Genomic DNA, 23,498 nt, shown 5'->3' with positions numbered 1-23,498 from the left:
GCAATGATCTCCCCTTGACAAAAGAAATTAATGTTAAGGAAATATTCTTAACAATTTATTGAAACAAGTCCTTGAAAATTAGCTTTAACACCAAGGGGAACCCAAAACCATAGGGAGTTCCTTTAAAAATATTAATGGAGGAAAATACAGAATTTTAATGAATATATGCTAAATATCTTATGACTTCAAGCACTTAAGATGCAATTGATCTCACCACAGTGGTGACAAGTTAGGGAGCAGTGAGAACAGAGACTTATCATCAGATAAAAAGCTCAAAACAGAATTACATTCTTTGCTTGTCACCAAAGCACTAATACTGAGAGGGTGTGGGAAGGAAATTTGCATACAAAATTGGAGCCACATAGCTAATGTACTCTGATTTTTCACTTGAACTACATTTCACTGACAGAAGGGTCTTTTTTCTGTAGCCCATTTAGGAAAAATGGGTGGTTGTGTTCCTCATGCACTGTCCCATTTTCTATAGAGAATTATTTTGTGTTCTGCTGAAACTTGTAAGGTAATCTAATGAAAACTGGCCATCCCCTGTCTTCTCATCATTTCAAAGCCCCTAAAAATACTATTTACAAAGTATGCAACTGGAAAGCTACACTGAATAATGTATAAAGAACACATTTCTTTGAATTTCATAGCCTTTTGATGGCAAAAACTTGACAGACTGAAGGATGTTATTCTGTCATGTAGCAGGCTCGATGAAGAGATGTGTAAAGATTTCTTTCTTCCAAGCACATCCATCTTCTGGGAGTAGGTACCTGGAAGTGCATTTATGCTACTTTTTTGTTGGTTTGGTGGGGGTTTGATGGGGTTTTTATTGGTAGTGGTTGTTTGCTCTTTTTGTTGTTTTTTTAATATATATATTTTTGGTAGTCAATTCCAAAGTCTTTTCCTGAATGTTAAACCAGACTCACCTCTTCTTCTCTGTCATGTGAAATCCTTTCCTTGGTGACTCATAACTGACAGCACAACTGAGGGACCGTCTAAATTCCAAGAAACCTTTCTGACTTCCCGGTATGGACTCTGATGCTCCATGGAAACAACTCACCTGCACCTCATGGGTGCTGCTCCCCACTGCAAAGGGATTTTCCAGGGCTGGGGGCAAGGCTGTGCCCAGGAATAGGCTGGATCTGCTGGATTCAGCCTGTCACTGAGGAAAACATGCAGCCAACAGGCACACAATCAGACAAGGAATGTTTGTCCCAGTGCAACACCTGCACTGGGAGAACAACTTCACCTTCTCATGGATCAATTTTCCTCCTCACTCTCTCCTTCACAGCCATGAGGCATGAGCATGTATTACTGCACACTTCATTCCACAGTTCCAGGAAATTCCTCAACAGTTCTCTCTGTTTAACAGGCATACTATTACCTGTGCTTTATTCCCACTGTAAAAATTAGTCACCATACACCATCTGTTTTCCCCTTTAGTCAGCAGCCAGTACACAGCACTGTGCACAGAGCATCAGGCCATTCTCTCAAGGTGCAGATATATTTTTAGTGATCATTTTGACTTTTTCATTTGTAGAAAAGCAGATTTCTCCCTCTTCAAGGATGATTGTTATGTTGTGCTTTTTCTGAGAAAGCAGAATTATTAATTTAACCCCTGCAGCAGTCTCAGTTACAAAATGCACATTGCATATGAGATATTTAATGTGCACAGCTGGTGTGACCATTTAAAAAAATTAGGAAGAAAATAGCTTCTTGGTTTTCAATTTCTTCCCCAAAAGAATTTAAAAAAGGCACATTTTGTTCTGCTCTAATTAGTATGTGTGCCAGTGCATGACTTCCAAAGCAGGCAGATGCTTTGAATGAAGTGTAATGTAGATTTTCATTAATCTTCTTTGGCACAAGACTTTTCTTCTGCTATGTGTATGCAGGAAGTAATGACTAGAAAAGATGAGCAATCACAGGCATTTCTAACCAACTTAAGCTGGCTTTTATAAAGGGCAAGACAGGGTCATAAAAGAATATGGTTACATCAGTGTCTGACATCTCTCGGTTTCTGCTTTTTCATAATAACGAAGGGTTGGGGGTAATTTCTTTTTAATACAAAATATCAAATTCAGATATGGGGACTCTAAAGAAATTAAATATCAATGCACTGACAAATGCATGCATTTCAATCAGTTCTGGGACCAACACAAGAGAAAACCACAGATATGTTTTCCTGACAGCAAGCAGAGAATTCAAAATTGCATTTCCTGAAACCCCTTTTCTGTTTGAAAAGAAGTAAGGAGAGTTTTTCCATCTTGCTGGAAATGAAACCCTATCAGTGAATAGTTTTAGAGCTAAGCTGGAATTACTTTCATCTTCTCCCACCTCAGTTTAGGGATATTCTAGATTGCTTTAGATATGGCTAAAGCAGAAAAAAATCTTGCAGTAGACTGTGCATGTTTCCTCCTATTAAGCAGCGCAGACAGGTTGTTCTTCCGAAGACAAAGATCCCATGTTTGGAGAAAGTCCATGTCCCATGATGAGAGCTGATGGTGCTTCAGGCTCATTTGCCAAAAGCAAAACCCACTCACGGGTCAGGAGAAGACTGACAGGAAGAGTGAAAGTCAAATATAAACAACTCTGAATGCAGAGATATTCTCTTACTTTTGAGCACATCCTGAGGGAATGAGTTTTCCACTCTAGTGTTATCTCATTGAGCTTTTTTTTTTTTTTTAATTTGCTATTATTACCTTTTGCTTTTCTGCAGTCTCTTCCATGTCTTCTCATTTTCTTTCATGAGCTAGTCACTGATTCCCTCTGCACTTCTTCCCCTCACTCATGAGCTTTGCGTTTCAGCACTTCCCTACACTTGTAAGAAGAGACCTGACCTGAAGATTGCTGATCTATACATGAGATTTGGGGATGGGATCCTGAATTGGAATAATGGGACTGGGAAGCTCATGCTCCCTCTAAGATGTTGACCTGGGCAAAAACTGCTGCTCAGCTGTTTGATTTCCACTTTGAGAAGAGTCTTTCTCACAATCATGAGGTCAAAATTGTAGCTTCTTTACCTGAAAGCCTCAACTTTTTCTCCAACAAGAAACAGGCCCCTAAACACATTCTGCTGGATAGTTCTGGGCTAAATATAGCATGTTTGACAGCTATGCACAAGAGAAATTAAATTAAAGGGGGAAAAATGTTCCTATAATAACAAAATCATTAATTACACAAATGGATTTCTATTTACAGTGCAAGTGAAATGATGACTTAAGAAGATTACAGAGCAACGTGCAATACAGAACATTGCTTTCAGGAAGAGCACAAGCCAAAAAAAGAATGAAAATTATATGCAATAATTTGAGAGAATACACAGGGGATACAAAAACAAGTTCTAAAAATGGAAGGAAATGTAGTTCTTTCTGACCTCTGTAGAAACAGACAAAACCATTAAGAAATGGCACAGGAGCATTAACATTTCCTGACAAAATATTAAAATAATAAAAAGAGGGAAACTTGGATTTAATCTACTTTAAGTGCTACCTTCTACAAAAGCCACACTGAATAAATCAACACTTTTTCCCTAAAACAACAAAGAGGCCTAAGTGGTGATTATTTCTAGGAAAAAGAAAGGAAAGCTATTCTGTTTGGGAAAGGTACCTGCTTTAGTTTGCAGGTTATGATGGCAGAACTGGGCAAAATATTAGGTTTCCCAGAAGCAGCAGGATTCAGAGATTTTATAATATACGTTTCATTTTCTCTTTTCAGAGTAGAATTGGTTCAGCTTTTCTTTCTTTTTATTATGAGTTAATAGGTACACCTACTTCACTGAAGAAATAAGGTCTCATTCTGCTCTCAGATTTGCAGGGAACCACCTACCTGTGGCTGACAAAACTGCCAGGGCTCCCTGTGAACACTGGTCTGAATGCACACTGCTCAGCTATAAAACACAGCAAGGCCCTTCAGTCTTTGCTTTTTCTTCAGCGTGAAATTATAGAGATGAGAGACAGGCAGGCTGATAAAGGGAAGAGGACTGGCAAGCTGTCTGGCCTCAGATCTCCTCTATTTCTCTGTCTGTTGGTCTAAACTCTTAAACAGATGACACCTCTCTACCTCTCCCCACTGGCAATGCTGCTCCAGGAGCTGAAACATCACTTACACTTATAAACACACTGCAAGCTGCATTCTGTATTCACTCCACTGTCTTGTCAACAGCTTTTGTAGCACACACTGAAGTTGGCCATGATACCCGTGGGCTTTATCAAATAAAGGATTGAAATTCTATAAAAAAAAGAGAAAATAAAGCACTCAGAAGTTAGGGCCCAACTAGAGTTCCTCTGGTTCATTCAAACAGTAAAAACGATCACACTGTACCTTGGTTTGTTGTGCTGCTTTGTCCCAGCTGCTGTGAAGCTGGTCTTGTTGGCATCTGGACACCCTGGCAGAGCCAAGAACAATTTTAATCTCTGCCCTTAAAAAATTTGGTTTGGGGTGCTCAGGGTTTTCTGTATAATTTCTCATTATAAAATATTGTGTTAATGCATTAGTGGTTCATTTTATTGTATTGTATCTGTTGATCTATTTGTGTAAAACAATGATAAATCTGTCTGTTACATCAGTTAACTTTAAATGTAGATACATAAATCAGCATAAAATCACCAGATTCAACCTAAATAAATCAACTACTCAAACTCAGAGAATATATTTAATATCTGAAGAGAAAAAAAGAATCTTCTGCAGGAACAGTTCACAACTTTCCTGCAGGCACCTTCACTGATATCAGTCTCTACTAAAAAAATTATTACAGGTGACATCCATTTCATAACTTAGGCATTAAAAGCTCCTGTTAATGACAGTAGATGCATGAATGTCTATTTCAGCTTTAAAATTATTTATAGAAACCATTGATTCAGTAGATTATTCTGGAACAGAACACACTGAGCCTGGGTTTCCCTTATTATGGATCTTACCACACTGAAATGATGTAACAAACTAATTAAAGCAACAACACAATTTGGTTTTTCTCAAGGTTTGAGCCTCCTACACTCTAATATCTCATAAATAATGACAATAATAAAGGACATACATTACCGTGTGTCTAAGTGGATGTGGTTATAAAGGAAAAATCCTGTTTTTAATGCTGACACTGTAACAGTGGAGTGGCTCAGGTAAATGATATTTTTAAGCAAAAAAGCCACCAAAACCACTCTACAATAGCCTTTGTTTCATAAAGAAAGCATTATATACAGGCAGAGAGAGATTCATATGAGATGAAAGCTCCAAGGCAGATAAGTCAAGAGAGGAGCAGGGGGATGGGCAGGAGGTGACACTGCCAGGCTGACAGCTCACTTCTTGCAGGAGTATTTTGAATTGCTTCACTTGTCATTACCTTAAGGAAGTTTTCACTTTGATAGCATAAATATTAAATATATTTAAAGATGAAAGTTCCAAAGAAACTGTGTGGAATTAATTTTAGTTTTTTTCTTCCCTATAAAAGCAGAAGTCATTAACTAGGCTGCTCAGGGGCTATAGAGAGATAAATAAACCTGCACAATGTGACCTTAGAAACGATCAGCTGTGGATTTCTTTAATGTTACTCTAAGCTGAGCTCTAAGAATTTTAGCTCTGACCCTTTGTAATGTCAAATATTTTGGCTATGAGGCCTCCTTAGAGTGCTCCATGTATAAATACCTTGAATGTGCCAAGAAAAAGAGCCAATAATAACTAAGCAAACAATCAAGAATAACCAAACCACAACAACAACCATAAAAAGCCTTCACGTGCCATGTGTTCAGTTGTCTGTATTTAAAACTCCATTAGGAAAAAATCTCTTAAAGGCTCAATCTAAGTTTCATTTTTAAAGTGATACTTAGGCTATGCAATAACATTCAGGGCAGCAAATGGTGCCCAATTAAAGGGTGAAAGAGAGTAAATAAATATTCTTCTCAATGAAGAGTGCAGCATTTCAGTATCCCAAGGCTTTTTTCAAACAAGTGGGAGATTGAGCTCCCATACTCTACTTGACTGTTATTTTCCACTCAAAAGCTGATAAAAGACTTAAAAGGATTTTTTAGACTCCCAAACTGAAGCTGGGGGAGAACATAAAATAAACACTAGATAAAATTGCTCTCCTGAGAAGAAGAAATGTGTGACTCATTTGCTGAGCCCAGATGCTCCTGAGCAGGAGGACCCTTCCCTGCACACCTTGTGCAAGCTCAGCTCCTCTCTGCTGGGCTGCAATGGCACAGTTCAGTTCTGACAAAGAACAGAGCTCCTGAGAAGGGCTCTCCTGCTAAAGAACAAATCAGAGAATGGAAAGCAAAGGACAGCAAGACAAATGAAGCTGGCAGCATCACAGCTGGGCCCAGGGGTGTGTAAGGAAGCAGCGTGGAAGGGAATCCTTGTCCTGTGGGAGGGAAAGCTCAGAGAGAACATGGGATGGCCCAAAATACAACTTCAGCAGGGTCAGCTCCTACAGCTCAGTCTGCCCTCCCCAACAAACACTGAGCACTGCCTTCACTGCTGATCCTGCTGCCCTCAGTGGTGGAGGAGACTCTGTCTGGGGCTGGATTCACCCTCCAGGGACAGGTGAGACAGGAACTGGAGATTGGTGCTGGCATCAGAACCTCCATAGCAGGAGTAGAAAGGATTCATTCCCCTGGCTGTCAGCCCCCTCCTGAGTGCTGTTCTCCTGAGGAAAAGCCAAGGCTGCTTCATGTCTGCCAGAAAAATGGTCCTGGTTTGAGGACAAGAGGCCTGAGAAAAGCCTCCCACCAGAAATCTGAGATTTCTGAAGACATAGAGAGGCAGTAAAAAATCTCACACATCCCACGTGTGGGTAGTCTTGTTTCTGCAATCAGATCAACCAGCAGAAACCCACTGATTTCAGTAAAATCATGATTTTGCAAACACTGAGAATGAATAGAAATTTGTGCTGTAAAAAATATTTTAAAAATATAAAAATGCAAACTGACAATTTTTATTACTCAGAGGCAATAAAGTTACATTTCAAGCATAAGAAATGACAATTTATCAAAGCCCCTACCCCAGCTGGAGAATTGGTGACTTCTGGAATACAAACAGTAAAATCCTTAACGAGACAAGCACCACAGCAAGAACTGCTGCTTCAGAAATACCCTGAGCAGCCACGCTTACCCAATTAGTGATCTGGCAGGAAAGTGAGCACATTCCCCCATTCAGCTCTACAGAAGAAAAATAAATATTTAATGTATGTAAACTCAGTCACTGACTGATCATTAAACATTACCCTAAAGAAACAGGAATATCTTATATACTCACACGCATTTTTTTCAGCTTCTCTCCACATCTTTGTGAAGATCAAAGAACTTTAGTAGGATTTAAATAAAGAGCTCCAAGTTTTCCATGAAATAGCTTTGTGTAGTTATTGTCTACACCAGAGTACTGCAAATAATTGTACCTAAAATATAATTTATGAGTGAGAAAAAGAAAAATTGCCTGTGATGCTGAAAACCTCTACATTTCCTGCAGGGTTTTCTGGGGAGCTGGAAAAAATATCCTTCTCTTTCTAAAGTTCAGCTTTGCTTTTCAGAGGAAAAGGAGTATTTCCACAGTCTCTGCTCTACCCCTAAGGATGGAGACACCATGGGTAGTGGTGGGTCAGGAGAATGTGGAGTCAGGTCACCCAGGGCAGGCAGCTCTGCCCACTCCCACCCAGCAGAGCAGTGGCCAGCCCAGAGGGGCTGCAGGAGCTGCCCCTTCCCCACAGGGTGTCAGCTTGCAAGCTGCTGTACATCTCATTAAATGTTCCCACAGCTTCTGAGAACTGCTGATCTGTGTGTCAGCTCTGCTCCTCAGGAAAGGAGCGGCTGCATCATTAGTGGCTTTCTGCTACAGAAAGGGAAAAAAGACTCTTAACACCCCTTCAGCACAGACATGATTCAAAATGCTGAAGTTTTCAGGACACCAGCTTTTCACATCAAGAATAAAAATGTATTCCCAGTGAAACAATAAGAAACATAAAGAAATGGCATCAGGAGGTCAACATATACTACTGTACCTCACCACTCACCTTCAGAGCCACCCTCCCACTAGCTCTGCAGGATCAGACTGCCATGAATATTCCCTGCCTGCAGATCCTGACACACCAAAGCCTAAAACCCAACAATTGTGTGCAGGTGAAATTAAAATAGAGCTTGATCTTTTATTAATATTTTTCAATGGATGTTATCTTCAATTATCACTAAGTGTCAAAAGGAAGTCCCTCTCCTAGATCAGGGTGTCCACATGAAGGAAGATACCAGACCCCAGCTCTGTGAGGCAGGGCAGCCATCCACATCCCAGCAGCAGCACCACTGCTCTTCACACTGCAGCAGCTGCAATTCCTTCCTTACAGCCCCAGGAGAGTTTGCTACTTAAGGCTCTTTTTGTTTCATGCATAACATCCAGAGCATGACGAGCTTTTGATTAATCATATGGTGATTAATTAGTTGCACTCTTTCTGGTTTGGATTCAGCATAGCAATCAGCTCCTCACAGCAGCATATTCCCGAGTTCTGGAGTTGCGGGATTACCTGTCACTGGCTGCACATGCAACACATTCCTCTGTACATTCCTCATGTGTTCAGGTTCTGTTCCTGGAGCAGTTCCATGGAAGAGGCAAAAGTCATCCCATTAATGCATCAGCACTCCGCAGTCAGCACCACACAACAAGAGGTATTTTTAACATGTATTAAAATGTAACTGTACTTTTCACCACTGTTATTGAATCAAGAGGCTGATCCAACAACATTTGCTATGAATAATAAATATATGTAGCCAGACAATGCATTTTGAAAGCAAAATTGTCTTATATACGCAAACACCTATTTAGATTAAAATATTTAATATCATTTGAGACAAAAATAAAATTATGTCCAACTTAGACATGCAATATGTGGGACATAATGTTTGTACCTCAAGCTCAGCTATAGAAAAATTCTCATTAGGCCCACAGGTGCACAGGCAGAGGATAACAGGCCCATCCTTCCAAGGGGCAGTGAATTGACAGCTCCAGGAAGGACAGAAGTTTGTCCTTACACAAACTCAGCTGTGTCAGGTCAGACCCAAGACCATCAAACCCAACAAATGACTTTTGGCCATCCTCCAATAAGTAACCAAAAGAGAGAACTAGCAGAAGGAAGACAGGGAGTGATTATAGTACTGTCCCAATCCCCAACAGCTTGTGGCTCAGACTAACTCAGCCAGAGAAGGTATAACAGTATTCAGGTAAAAAACCTGCAGTTGTAACTTTGCCTTTTATGGGTTTTTGACAGTTGCTTAAATCCCAAATGTTCTTTCTGATTAGCATGTATTTAAATATGCATGAATAATCCATCTACACTCTTGCCTTGTCTGGGGCCTTGGGGGTGGCAGAGTGCAGGGTGTCTTCTCCCATTAGTTTCTACTAGTAAATTACCATTTTTGTGAATTATTATTAGAAAAAACTCTTCTCTTTATGCTGAAAAACAAAACCCAAAATGGAGGTTAACTACTAACCTGTGAAATCTATTGTCTGGTTGACATTTTAAGAAAACCACTGCTTTTTACTTCATTCATGCTGTTTTCCTGGTTTAGGACTGCAGAGCTGGAGACCCTGCATCACCTCAAAGCCTTAAGTTTTTATTTTATTTGTAGGTAAAGCATCCTTGAGCCTTACACAGTGACACTTCCCCAATCCATCTCTGCCTGCTCACTCAGTGCCATTTCCCCAAGATCTGATACAGTATTTGAGCAGAGACATTGCCAGAGTAATTTTAGAAGTTTCCCTGGTAACCACTGCTGACATCTCTAACTCAAAATTTAAGAGTACAGCTCTCTGTAACACCCTTACATGGCAAAGTGCCTCGTATTAGTTCAGCTCAGGAGCCTTGCAAACGACAATTCAATTTCTTCTGCTGTTCACAGAGTTAAGGTACATGCCCACAGACATTCCTTTCACTTAAAGAAAGCTGCCCCCACCTTCCCCGGTCTGCAGAGAGGGAAAAGGCACAGATGAGACTCTCAGAAAGTGATTCAAAGAAGGGAAAGTGAGACTGGAAAGAGGTAGATGCTGACAAGAGAGCTGTAAGAGACACAAGGGAAGGGAGGAGCTTAGAAGCAGCAGCATTCAAAAGGCAACAGGAACACCTGAAATGTATTGAGCTGGCAAGAGAGAACTGCAAACAAACGATTTTATAGAAATTAAGAAAACAATGAAAAAAGGGTGGGTTTTTTTAGTTTTTCTTTAATCAGTCCTTCAGTATATTATCTGGAGGATAGTCATCTTGCTCTCCAGGTGTGGGAAGGAGGTAAAAGGAAAAGAGGGTAACTGTGAGATGCTGTTGAAGGCCCCTATGTGCCTCAATGCTTTATCTCTGGGCATGGATGCTCTCCCTTCTTTGGGTCTTACAGACAGCCAGGCCACATCTCTACCTTGCAAATTAATTTATAAATAACACCTTTAATGAACAGTGTTCCTACACCTGTCTAGACCCTGTAGCCCCTTTGTGTGACCCTGCTGCTGTGAGCTTTCCCCACTCCTTATCATCCCAAAGGCTCATCCTGTTCCTATGCCCCTGGCTATTGCCCAGGGCCCTGTGAGTCCTCTGGGGCTGAGCTTATCCATCATCTAATGCTTTGGAATTCTGCTCCACAGCAGGGTCTTACTGCTATATGTTCACAGGTCAGGGTGAGACAAAGAGAAGAATGAATACCAAGAGACATGAATAAAGAACCAGGAGAAAAATCACTTTGAATTGAGACTACTGCCTTGTCTTCATTCTCCCATTTTCCCAGGTACATGAGTGCATATTGGAAGACATCTCTAGGAACACATTTTCCCCCTCACACATATTATTACTTTTGTTTTAACTCCTCAGGAACTGGAGTGCTGTGATTCAGCACATGGTGCCAAAAGGAGATTTCTTGGGCATCACTCTGGGCCCCATCTTTCCTCCCATCCTTCATCTCCTGAGTTTCAGTTTCTTTGACATAGAATTTCTCCCTCTATTTGTGCATTGCTTATCACAAACAAAGTCCAGTTTATTTTGGAGCTGACAATGAAGAGAAAGAATAAGCAGTAAATAGTACAGCTAAGGGCAGGATAATTTCAGAAAATGTTGGAGAATCCCTGTTGATTAACCTGCATTGTACTGGAAAACCTAGGGAGTGTGGTGCTCATTAAGGTGTAAGGAAAAACAGACAATACAAAGAGGAAAGGAGAAATCCAGCTGTTTGGGCCCTTACTACAGCAAAAACAACAACAACAAAAAATCCTCAAAACCAGAGTCAAACCACAGTGCCAATCAAGGACAGAAAAAAAAAGGAGAAAAAAAAAAAAACGAAGAATGTGTACAGAAACAGTAGAGTGGGGTGAAGTAGAGACCAGAGAGCTCTAACCCATTATAAAAAGAAAATGCTGAGGTAGGGAACTAACACTGCCACTACAGAGGTCACCAGGAAACTGCTGGGGGAGGGGGGATCCCTGGGACTGAATTCACCCTGAAAGGGTCAAAAATATTTACTGCCAAAGCAGGTTAGCTATAATTAGTGCATGGGAACAGACAGTAAAAGGATTGTGATGCTAATGTCTGGGATTGTCAGAAGTATTCAGAAAGCTTTTTGTTCTCCACCACTTGAAGCCCCTCATTGTCTTTGCATCCCTGGTTATTGATGGTTTCAACCACAATGCCGAATGCAGCAGGAACACAAAACTGATTATCTCCTGCTGCTCTGGCTGAGCTCACCAGCCCTTCAGAGTGAGGAGGCAATGTCTCCACGGATGAATATTTCCCCTCTAAAATTTCTGAGCCATGCACCACAGCCCCGAGCTTTCAGCATTCTCTCAGAATCCTTTAACGTGTTTTTTCTTAGATGACTGGACGTGAAAATGTGCTTTCCACTCTTATTATTACATTACTGTGCCTTCTTTCCCTCCACTCCTTTATTTTCTAACTGCTTTAACATGTTTGAGAACAAGCAGTGCATGAGGGTGCAACTCGCACTTTCAACAGACATCCGTAAATTTAGACTTGAATTACACTGCTGGTGCCATGCTGTGCAGCTGCTGGGGGGAAATAGGCCAGGATAGAGTAGTTACTGACAGAAGAGATTTTCCTGTAATGGTACTGTTAGGTACAATTCAAGGGTCAGCATCTCCACTTTCCAAATATCTATGAAGAGGCACAACCCCCCCTGAGTCTTGCTGCATTCCAATATTGCATGAAATGAAAACCAAACAATTTGTCTTCCAGAAAATCCGGACTCATCACCTGAACTTCATGTGTTACAACTCCCTTGGCTGCAAAACCACAAACACACTCCTGAGCATGTGAAAAAAATCTAAGTTTTACTTTCTGCAGTTCTTACACTATTGTACATTTCCCTCCTTCCTCCTGTACTGGCCTAAAACCAAACATAACCTTCCAACAGCATCTGACAGGGCTAAGGGAGCCACAGGTTAGGACCTGAACTAAGAGATCTAAGCTACACTGACCTTTTAACTCTGCTTGCAGGTATCATCTGCAGAGTCTAAATCAAGTCTTCCTAACAGAAGACACAATCCTGCAACTTTGGCAGTGGATCTAGAAGAAATTTTGGCTTTTCCCCCAAGATAATGGATAAACTTTCTCCAGGCCTTAAATCTCTGTATGTGGTAGGGAGAAGCCAGGAGAAGAACTTTTAGATCAGATCCCACCATGAACCATCCATAAGGATTGTAAGGACCCAATAAGAAATTTCCAGCCATGAAGTTTCTGGTCCATATTCTGATGAGTGGAATCTGCAGCTGCTGTTGGAACAATTCTCATGTTTACCCTTCCTCACCAGCACATTTCCATAATTTCTTAACATTTTCTTACCAAGCCTGATGCCCCAGGGTGTCACCGCTCCTGTAGTTCCTCAACATTTCACAAAATGCAGGTGATTGCAAGGCTGTGGATGAGCTGCTCTGTCAGGGTAGTGAGGGCAGCACAAGCAAGGGCTGGGTGATAGTTTGTCCCTGTTTTCTCTTCAGAGCTGGGAATTGCTCAGTCTCTTCCCACCCTGAGAACCTGGCACCCCAGAAATCTGCCTACAGCCTCTGCTAAGGCAGCCCAGGCTGCAGTGGTGCCACAGCAGAGCTGTTTCATGCAGGTACAAGACAGGTTTTTTAAATAACAAGGTCCTTCACCATCCTTCCTCGCGGCTCAGCAAAATTTACTACCTGCTAATCACGAGCTGATTATAAGGTTTTCCTTAGTCTGCTGGAAAAGCCAGCAGTGTAAGTGGGCCATTTTTCTGTGCTCATTAGGCACTCTCAGAGCCCAGCCTCACACCAGGACACAGACAGAGGCAGTACTGCAGGTGCCCAGTTTGCTGCCAGCCGCTCCAAGACTCTCCCTGGATTCTGCAGCTGCAGAGCTGAAGGCAGCTCACCCCAGCTGCTCCCAGGTGTCCCCAGCCCTGGCCTGACCCACAGCTCACCTTCCCAAGGAGAAAGGAGGCTGTGCAGCCACCTGGGGATGGAAGAGAGAGGGAGGGAAGGCACAGCTCCATCGCACCCACACTCTTTGCACAGCAAACATGACACAAATCTCAGCCGCAGCTTTGCTGGCACAGGAGTTGCTTCTTCTCATGGATCCAGCAGCAGATACACCACATGGAGCCCATGAACATAAATCCTTTTATGTTATGGTGTTCCTAAAGCCCAAAATGAAAGAAGGGCTTTTTTTTTTTTTTTTTACCCACAGTGGGAAGGTATTTTTGCCATAAACCATTTCAGACCAAAGCAGCAGGTGAAGGAAGGGCAAAGACAGAGCAGTCAGGAGAGGTTCAGGTCAGTGAGATGGCACACACGACCCTGCACTGCTCACCAACCTTCTCCTAACTCATTCTTTTCCCAGAGAAACTCTGTCAATGCCTTACCACTTGACTGAGGTGGAGCCCTTAATTAACATTTGCAAATTATTTTCATATCCCCAGGTAAGAGGTGTAATACAAATATGTGGCATTATAAAAGAACAGCCCTTATGCCTGGACTCCTTCAGTAGTGCAGAGTAAAAGGAATTACTTAAGAGAATAAAGAAAATAGTAAAACCCAGACTTTGAAATGTCATCTGCATTTTTGACCTCAGAAATATAAAAGCATATTTAGCTGGGACATTTAAAGAATGCCAGAGCCTTCCATGTTAGCTTTACCCAAAACAGGACAGAGGTCATTGTTCACTGCTCACAGAAGACGACTTGTTAAAGTGCAAACCCTTCTCAGAAAGCACTGTGCTTTGAACACAACATCCTCGATTACATTTTAAAGTTGCCAGTTACACAGGATTGCAGATAACAGGCTCTGGAAACCAGCAAAGCCAAAGGACAGAGTGATTTAAAGTGACTCCCAACAGGGACCTGCAGAGATCAGCCCACTGCTCAGAAGAGATTCCTGGGGGCATTGGGCTTTCTTTTTGAACTAGGTTTGAACTAGCAGCTAATGGAGAGCTTTCCTGCATTCCTCCTTTGTAACTAGGTACAGGCAAATGGGAGACAATGACAAATGACATTCAACTGTAACATCTTCTTTGTATTATTATTAAAAAATGGCTTTTGTGAATGCCTTTGGGGTTCCGCATTCTCCAGGGCAGATTTCTGCTCTACATCACACAAGTATAAATCTGGAATAATGCCAGTGAAGTCAAAGGAAATATTTGGGCATTACACAGACAAATTTGAGCAGAACTGGTTAAGACTGATCTAATTACAAGAAGGGACAAGCAGATATTCTGCCATTAGTTCAGAGGCAAGGGGAGCACAGCAGGTTGCATGTGTTGTTTTGATCAAATTTGACTTTATCACATGTAAGCTGGAGGCTTTAGGGCGCATAAAACTACTCTCCAAAATATTAAAAAATATTTTTATACATTTTATACATTTTTTTGTGTTTCCTGCCCTAAGGTATTAGTTTATATTTCCAATAACCATATGTACATGAATCCTAAATTATATGGCAAGCAGAATATCAGCTTGGTGGAACAAGCCATGATCCAGTAACTGCTAATCTGATTGACTAAGAGATCTGTTGAGCTTAATTGCTGTTAAGAGTTCACACCCATGAACATGGATGTTTATTTCCGCTCCTCATGATTTGTCTGGCTTCCTATTTAAACTGGGAAATATATGGAGAGGTAAAACATTGTCTGCTGTGATACACACATTGTCTGGGAAGGAACTCTAATGTTTCACATTAATGCTCTCTCATTCACAAGCCAGATCCTATTCTAAGTGAACTAAAATCCTCAATAATTGCCTTAAAGCCCTGCTTGACACGTTTGTGACCACAAGTCAACAGTCCTGAGTCTACCATTTGCTTATGAAATTAAAGCACAATAATACCTACATTTCCTGGACTCATCCTCTGTGAAGCATAACTGGGCAGATGAAGAACTTTCAGATGTGCAAGACAAGAAGGTAAATATTAATACTCAAAAATGCCTTTACATGACACAACCTTATGACACTCACAGTTCTGCAATTAGCAGTAACAGATCTGACCTGGAAAAATTCTGTGAATTTGCAGCTTCTTTTCATTCTACCTTCAGCCTGCAATAGACTGCATTGACTAATGTTAAGTTTGAGTAAACTAAATCCAATATAAATTCTAATAAAATAGAGTTTTAAAGAAAAAAAAAAATCCCTTCTCCTCCTCACATTTTTTTCCCTGCATACCTGATGCCTTCTCCATTTTGTGCTCCTTCATATGATGCAACTTTCCTACAGAGTTAATTTTGATCACTTGGGCTCAGCCAGCTGTGTGGCAGCTTTCAAGCTTTGATGCACCAGGCTGTAACTTTGACAGAGCAGCCAACAAACTGACCAAGTTGGCATGACAGAAACACAAGCTCAAATTAAATCCTGTTGACTTAGCAAGAGCCTGTGAGGAGCAACCCCTGAGCTGGCAGTCAGGCCCCAGCAGCTCACTGAACCCACTGACCAAAATATTCAACAGCTTGTCTAAGAATCCTCCTCTCTAAACAGACATTAATCCATGCTTTGGAAAAGTTCCCTGCTAACCCTGAGATTACTGACAGGTTTATTTTCCAAAGAAAATATTTCAAAACACAAATTTTTTTCCTCTTTCAAACCATTCTTAATATCCACTCTTTTTAAAAAGATTTTCATACTCATTAAAGTAACAAGATCAGCTGTTCTTGGTTGAAGGTCTCTGTATTCATCGTTCAGTTCCTCAGCTTACACTGGAGTCTACAGAGGCAAGAATTAGGCCTCTCTCTGCAGTCATATACTGGGATGCACACAGCAATGGGGTTAAATTATAATTATTGCAGTAATTAAAGTAATCCCCCATAATGAGAAAACATCCCAGGAAATGAAATAAGCTGACACAACAGAAAGTTTCTTATTCCTTTATGCAAATGAATTCAGGTAACCGTAGCCTGAAATTTCTTTCACTGTGGGCACACATCTGGTATTTCATCAGTTTTGAGAAATAGTGTTTTCTTCCCTTGGTTGCAGCTCCTCACTGGTCTCTCTGGGTCAAATAAATCTCCAGAATAGAAGATGAAGTCTGTGACTTGGGTTATATATAATGGAAGAGTCACTGGGTTGACCTTACCTCCAAACAAACACTGAAAGACATTTTTCTCACTGAAGGATAAAATACACTAACACAGAGGCTGAAGATTTCATTTCTTCTCAGCTGCCCCCTTCCCTTAAAATACCCGAACCTGCAGGAGCAATGACTCTGCACCCCATGGAATGGAGCCACAGGGCCCCCTCACTCCTCCAGAGCTGCTTCTTGGAAAGTGCACTGCAATTCACTGTAAAGAAAGTTTGAATTTCAGCTTTGCTAGCAACCTATTGCATTTTACTGAAGGATTTACATATGCATATAAAGCTGCCAGAAAATAAACAAATGCTGTATCAATTTAGCTTCCCAAAACCTGCAACAGTGTGACTGGATACCAATAATCCCACTTTTCTGAGAGTGCTGTTACATTGCTGAGAAAGAACAAAGCCAAGTGCTACAAAAACACTCAGAAAGCTGAATCACATTTTTTTGCAGCCTTGTACCACACCAGTGTTTTCAGACACCAGCAATTTTTCTTGATTTACCAAGATCTCTCAGGTGTTCTGCCACTCAACCATTAATTGCTTCTGGCCAATTTTTTTTTTTTCTCCCTTCCAGACCACAGTCAGCAGCATCCCTAGACTGTAACTTTGCTTTATAGCCTCAGGCCAGTTATGAAACCAGCACATTGTTTCAGTGAGAGACAAATTATTCCAAGGTACCAAGGAGCAGAAGGACTTGGGGAAAGCTATCCAACTCTGAAAAAACCCCCAAGCATGCACATGTTCCAAAAGTGATGGGAGAAAGGTGTGTTTTTTCTTACACAGGGAGAGATCCATGGGATGCCCTCTCCTACTGCCAAGTTAACCTGACACAACAGGCATAAAGTAGCAAGTCCATGCCTGAAACAGAGGAGATGCTGCCAGGCATTCCCTTTTTTTTTTTTTTCCCTAAGCTAAACAGGTGAAAATTTAAAAAATGGAATGTCAGAGATGCTCTCTGAATCACATCTGGTGTGTACAGTCACGGAAAACTGCAAGAATTTTGAGAGCTGACCGAAGAGATTGAAAACGGGCCTTGGAACATGAGAGTCAAACAGAACCGGTGAGCTTCTTTAGCAAAGGAAAGGTGGAGACTTCACCCAATTTCTTTGATAATCCCACAGAGATGAGGTGGGAGCTTTACTCCTGTGATCCAACAGCTGGATGCTCTTCTACAAGATGAACTTCCTTGGAAAACCTCTCAAGTGTGGTGTGTCCAGGATCAAAATGTAGATTCATGGGATAGGCAAATCCTGCTCAGTCTTCTGTCTCTGCCCCCATGAAACATGCTCTGCTTCCACAACATTTAATCTCATGAAATCCTAATCACTGCTTTCTCTGTGGCAAGATGGCTTAGTTCTGGGTTGCTTCTATAAAATTCTAAAGGACCAACTTGGATTTGTTTAGGCAAGGGAGCAAAGTGGGGATGTGCACTCCCTATTTCCACTGATGGAAAGGGATGGCTGAACAGCAGCTTGGATTGTATGACTCTGCTCTTTCCAGTAATTCCAGTAATTAGTAATTAATTCCAGTAATGTATCTATGGTACAGCAAAGAAAAACAGACAAAACTGGTGCAAGGATATGGGACACAATTCAATAAAAATGTTCCTAACTCTAGAAACAGATCAGCAACACACTCAAATAGGTTTCTCCACACTGCACAGCGTTTAATAGCACTCCCTAGAGAAATTAATTTCCTAGATAAACACTTTTTTTTTAATAACACTAATTCTATCCTGACAATTTTTGTGTTTAAGTAGAAAATAGAACTGCTACATATTCATTAGAAACGGAACAACTCTAAGTGTTGTGCCACACCATTAATATTTCAGTCTCTTTCTTCTCCTGTAGGAAGCAATACAATTTTTCAAACCATCAGTTCACATTACTAAAATGGGAAAAAAAAACCCCTAAAACATGATAGGTGAAAATGAAACACACAAGGCCTTAATTCAGTGAGTAATAACTTACATAATTTAATAAAACAGGACAAGAGGCCTCTCACTGAGGTCAAAAGAAATAATCATATGCTTTAAGTTAGCTCTGTACCCACAGACCTCGCTGCCATTTCCCATTGATTCTTACTTGGAGGGAGGATTACTGGAAAATTGCTGTTCCCTGTTGCTCTCTTGATCTTTTCCTGGAGGTTATCAGGACAACAGAATGAAACACAAGTTCTTCTCCCAACATTCTGCTTTATTTGCACCAGCAACACGTTACACCCTAGCCTATGACTGGGACAGATGAGGTGAACATACACTTCTTTCTGCTGGCACCGCACCGTCCTTGGGAATCCTAAGTAGTAAATGAAGAGGTTAAAGCCAGGAATGTCTCTGTGTATGCAGCAGCTGGGTGAAATTAATCACCTGGACAAGAAATCAAGAGTCTGCCAGTGCCCTTTGTGGAATCAGGAGTACTAAGTAAGAAACTGTACACAAAGCAAGGCAGCACAGCAATGAGGTTTAACACAGTCTGGATGTTATTTTACCAAAAGAGCAATCTGCATAGCAAAGATTACTGAGAATTAGTCCTGTTTTCTAAATACATTTAGTATTTGTACACAATGTTCCATTTCCACTGGGAATGCATACTAGGTACCTGCAGAACTTGAAACAGTTCTGTGATTCCCTAGGACAGGCATTTGCAAGAAATGATTTACTGTGAACACACCACTCACAGGAGTAAGTTATGCCAAGGATTTACTGCAATTTCATAGAAGCAAAACAAAACACCGCCTTTTGAAGGGCATCACAGAAAACTATCTTTTCAACTGCTGAAATGAAAATAAATGCCTTTTTTCACATCAGCACACAGTAACAATCTCTCAAGCATTTCCACATAAAAGCTTCTTAAGCTTTGAAATGGCATATTTAAGCTAATTGTTCTGTGCTAAAAGAAACAGAAAAGGCAGAAAAAAATGTGTTCTTTCTCTTTATTTTTTCATTTTTTTTTACATTATAACACTTGATGTCTTTTCTTACATAATTACCAAAACTGAGTTCATCTACTTTAAAAACATAAGAACTGAAATATGCATTTACCTTTTGCTGTTCCTTTTCTACCCCCCTCCTTTTAAGCTGTAAAATCATGTTCTGAAGCCACTAAAAGTAGCGTGACATCTGTGAAATGATGCATTTTGTTTCTAATGCATGCACTCAGCTGCAGATTTGACTTTGAAGTACTTAATTCTGAAATATCTAAAATAATTCCATGTCCCAGGAAAATGGCACTACAGCATTCAGAACCATGTCTTTCTTACAAAAGGGTCATGGTAAGAAAGGGACCAGACACACCTCAACCTTTTCAGTTCTGCTTTGCTACCAGCTTTCCTGTCCCCCAGAAACCACACAGCTTCTTTGCTCCACACTGCCCCAAGGCTCACATGTCCCCAGAAAGGAATTCAGGAGACAGGATAAGGAAAGTTTTAGGATGAACTGTCTCAGACAGTAGATAAGGTAATGGGATGCAGAGTGGAAAGGCCAGAGACAGAGCTGTAACCTAAAATTAATATGTCTGGTAAGAAGGCGGCAATTTTGTGTTTATATTTCAACTGCCTCATTTTTTGTCCTCCTCATTCTGTTTCTGTTAACTTCTGGGGCAAGCCACACAATCCCCTTTAGAGCCCAGAGTCTGAGCAGAGTCTGAGCATCCACAACACATAGAGCAATGGGACATGGAGAAGTTGGGGAGAGGCTGCAGCTTTGATTTAACTCACTTTCTGGAGCTAGAGGTGAGGAAGGATGAGGATTAAAGTCCCAGACATTTACACCCAAAATAAAAACACAAGGTGTTACTCAGACAGCCATGCTAAAGACTTTCTCTGAACCATGGCATTGTCTCCAACACCTCCTCAAAATGAGAATAGCGAAATATGGGGGTTTTTCTTGCAATATAGTCCTTTTCTTCTTGAGCACTGCAACCACCCACTGCCAATAATAACGTCTTGCTTTGCCTGTTTACACCTGTATGATGTTAGCAGCTGATGGCAGAGACAGAGATGTGGTATCTCCTCACCCAGAGCAGACATAAGCATTCACATGATAAACTTGCCTGCCTCACATGCCTTTAACTATTGGTGATTTACTTAATCAGGTCTCACAAAGAAGAGAATTAAACCCATGGCTATTAGAAACAATGACTGCTTTTTAATAGAGACAATAATTTTGCCCAGGCTGGCTGAATCCATTCTCTGTGATTTCCCTCTGGCTGTCTACTGCAGTCACACCCTCACACACTCTCACTTTGCTTCTGTAAGGCCTTTTTAGTAAAATTAACACCACTGCAAACTCACTCCTTGACTCTGCCAAGAAAACAGCATGACCCTACTCATTAGAGCTGGAGAGACATTCATGCACAGAGTAGCAAATTCACCATCTATTAAGAGAAAAAAATAAGGTATCCCAAAATTGGGGGAGTTACTCAAAGTTTTACTCTGCTGGCAGCAGAAATATATCATGAAGTGAAACGTACCATTTAAATAAGGAAGAAAGACAGCCAGCTAGGCAGAGACATTAAAGGGAGACAAATTCTGAAGCCCTTGTCAAACTCACAGAAGCAGCAGCAGCACTGGAGCACTCAGGGCCAGGCTATGGTACCAAACTTCCAGGGACTGAAGACAGCAAGTCCACATTGAAGACAGACAATACTCAGCTCAAAAGCAGGACACGCTTTTGCATCAGGATTTTCCCCATGAGCAACGCTCATTAAAATGAGACAAATCTTTCAATCTGTGTCATGGGTATATTTTGAATGGTATATCATAGACATGCACATTTTCTGGCCAGAGTACCATAAAATTTCTATTAACTCCCATTTGCTTCAGCTGCAATCTCAGTGCTAACTCTTCTAGTAGTCTCCAAAATACTGTATACACATTTTTCCTCTTTAATATCGAGATATCATGACTGTCAGGAACCAAGATCCAGGATCATAGGATATTTTCTTCTAACAAGAATACATTTTACTGTGGAAATAGCATGATTCTCAAGTCTGGTAGCTCTGGGATGAGCATGTTAGTAAGAATAAGAAGTTAAAACAAATATTTCCCTAGGTTCCCATGGGAACACAACACATCCAAATCTGGATAGTTTCAAGAGACTGGTTAAACACTTATTAAAACATATCTAAAAAGGCTATTCCTGAACTTTTCAGCAGCTTCTCAGTTACTGTTCACTGGAACTACAGGCTGAGGGTACAGGAATGGGGGTGACACTCATCAGTGCTTACTGCACAATGTGTTCATGGCTTTATTGCACTCTTCACACTGTGTTTCCAAGAACACTTCCTGCTGCTTGCCATGGGTTTGTCCAGCCAGAAACACCTGCTACCCAGCTGCTAAGGGAAATACCTTCTGTAGTTCAATCCAAGTTTTGTGGGGAGAAGTTTGTCATTAATTTGAGATAAAGAAATTCTGCCTTAATTTCTGTTGCACTGGGGAAGATGAGAGGAATTCCAAGAAAAAACACTAAAGCTGGTGAATTAGTGGACTTAGCACTGCTGGGGTAATGGTCAGGCCTGATGGTATTAAAGTTCTTTTCCACCCTGAATGATTCTGTGCAGATTCCTGAACATGAACAACTGCATCTCATCTCTCCCTTTCCATACACATCAGGACTTGCAGCCTAAACCAGAACTTGTTGATGTCCACAAGATGCTTTTTTAAATTGCCATTTCATTCCTCTCCAGTGACTAGACTATGGAGCAGACCCTGTCTTCTCAGGATCACAGATCTGTTAGCAATAATTACAACAGACCAGTTGCAAGCTAACCAGAAAGATGATGAAAATAGAATTCTCCTTTTGAAACTAAAAATATCAGGGGCTCTTAAATGGAATAGCAAGAAAGGCCTGGTGAGCATTAAACAAACAGATGAGATTAAGAATGTGTTAGACACTTCTAGCACTGTATCCAAATGTACCCTATTAATAGAGAGATTTCTCAATTGATTTTTAAAGAAACAAATCCCTGAAGATGAAAGAAGCAGACTAATAGAGTTATATCTACTGTGCTATTTTTCAAAAAACAGGAAGATAAATAAAATGAGAACTTAATCTAGAAAACCACTGGGATAACATAAATTAGAAAAACACAGATTTGGACAATAAGAGAAGCTGTGTTTCAACTAGACTTTGATCATTCAGAATAAGTATACTGGAAAATGAAATTTTCTGCCTTATTTGATTCCTTTAGGAAATAATCTCTTTCTTCTCCATTTCTACCCAAAGTACCAGAAAACCCACCGCAAAAAGAAACAGAAATCTCCCACTGTTACCTCAGTGGACACAAGCTTTTCTCCCATCCCTGAAATCAGAACTTCTTGTATCCATTACTTCATCCATATTGTATTTTAAATATGCTGCTGCTATAGTGCTTTAACATTTCAATTTGCTTGTGCTATTTTCAACATTTCCTTGAAGTTCTTCATAAGACTATACCAAGGAAGAAAACTGTTTACTGAATAAAACAAAACCTATCTTCCCTATAAACAAAACCTTCATTAATCTTGCATAGACTTCAGTTTCTTTTTGTATAGAAAAGAAAAAAAAAATCCTACAGATATCTGGAAAGGTATCCTGCAATGAGAAACTTCAGGATATTTATTTAATTTCTTAGACTAAAAGTAAGTTTGGAACCACCACTTAATGTAACACCTTTTTGTAAGATGCAGGCACAAACCAGTCATCTTCAGGGACTGTTTATACTTGAAACTATTCCCTTAGACTGATATTTCAGATTTTACTTAAAAATATTAGCACCTTCAAATACTGCATTCTAGGAACATTTGACAGGAGAATAATCTGCATAGGAAAAACTATGGTAAAATGGATATATCATGAAATGGATTTCAAGAAAGCAAATTGCCACAACACCACATTCTTGTGTCTTTCAAACTATGACAGACTTGTCACCATGGTATTTCAGGATTTGATTACCAGTCGCAAAGAAAATGAAAATTTTT

Source organism: Zosterops lateralis, assembly GCF_965231275.1.
Source record: "Zosterops lateralis genome assembly, chromosome: 8".
In the NCBI taxonomy this organism is placed as follows: domain Eukaryota; kingdom Metazoa; phylum Chordata; class Aves; order Passeriformes; family Zosteropidae; genus Zosterops; species Zosterops lateralis.
The sequence above is the reverse complement of the archived record's forward strand: the minus strand, read 5'-3'. Positions refer to the sequence as shown.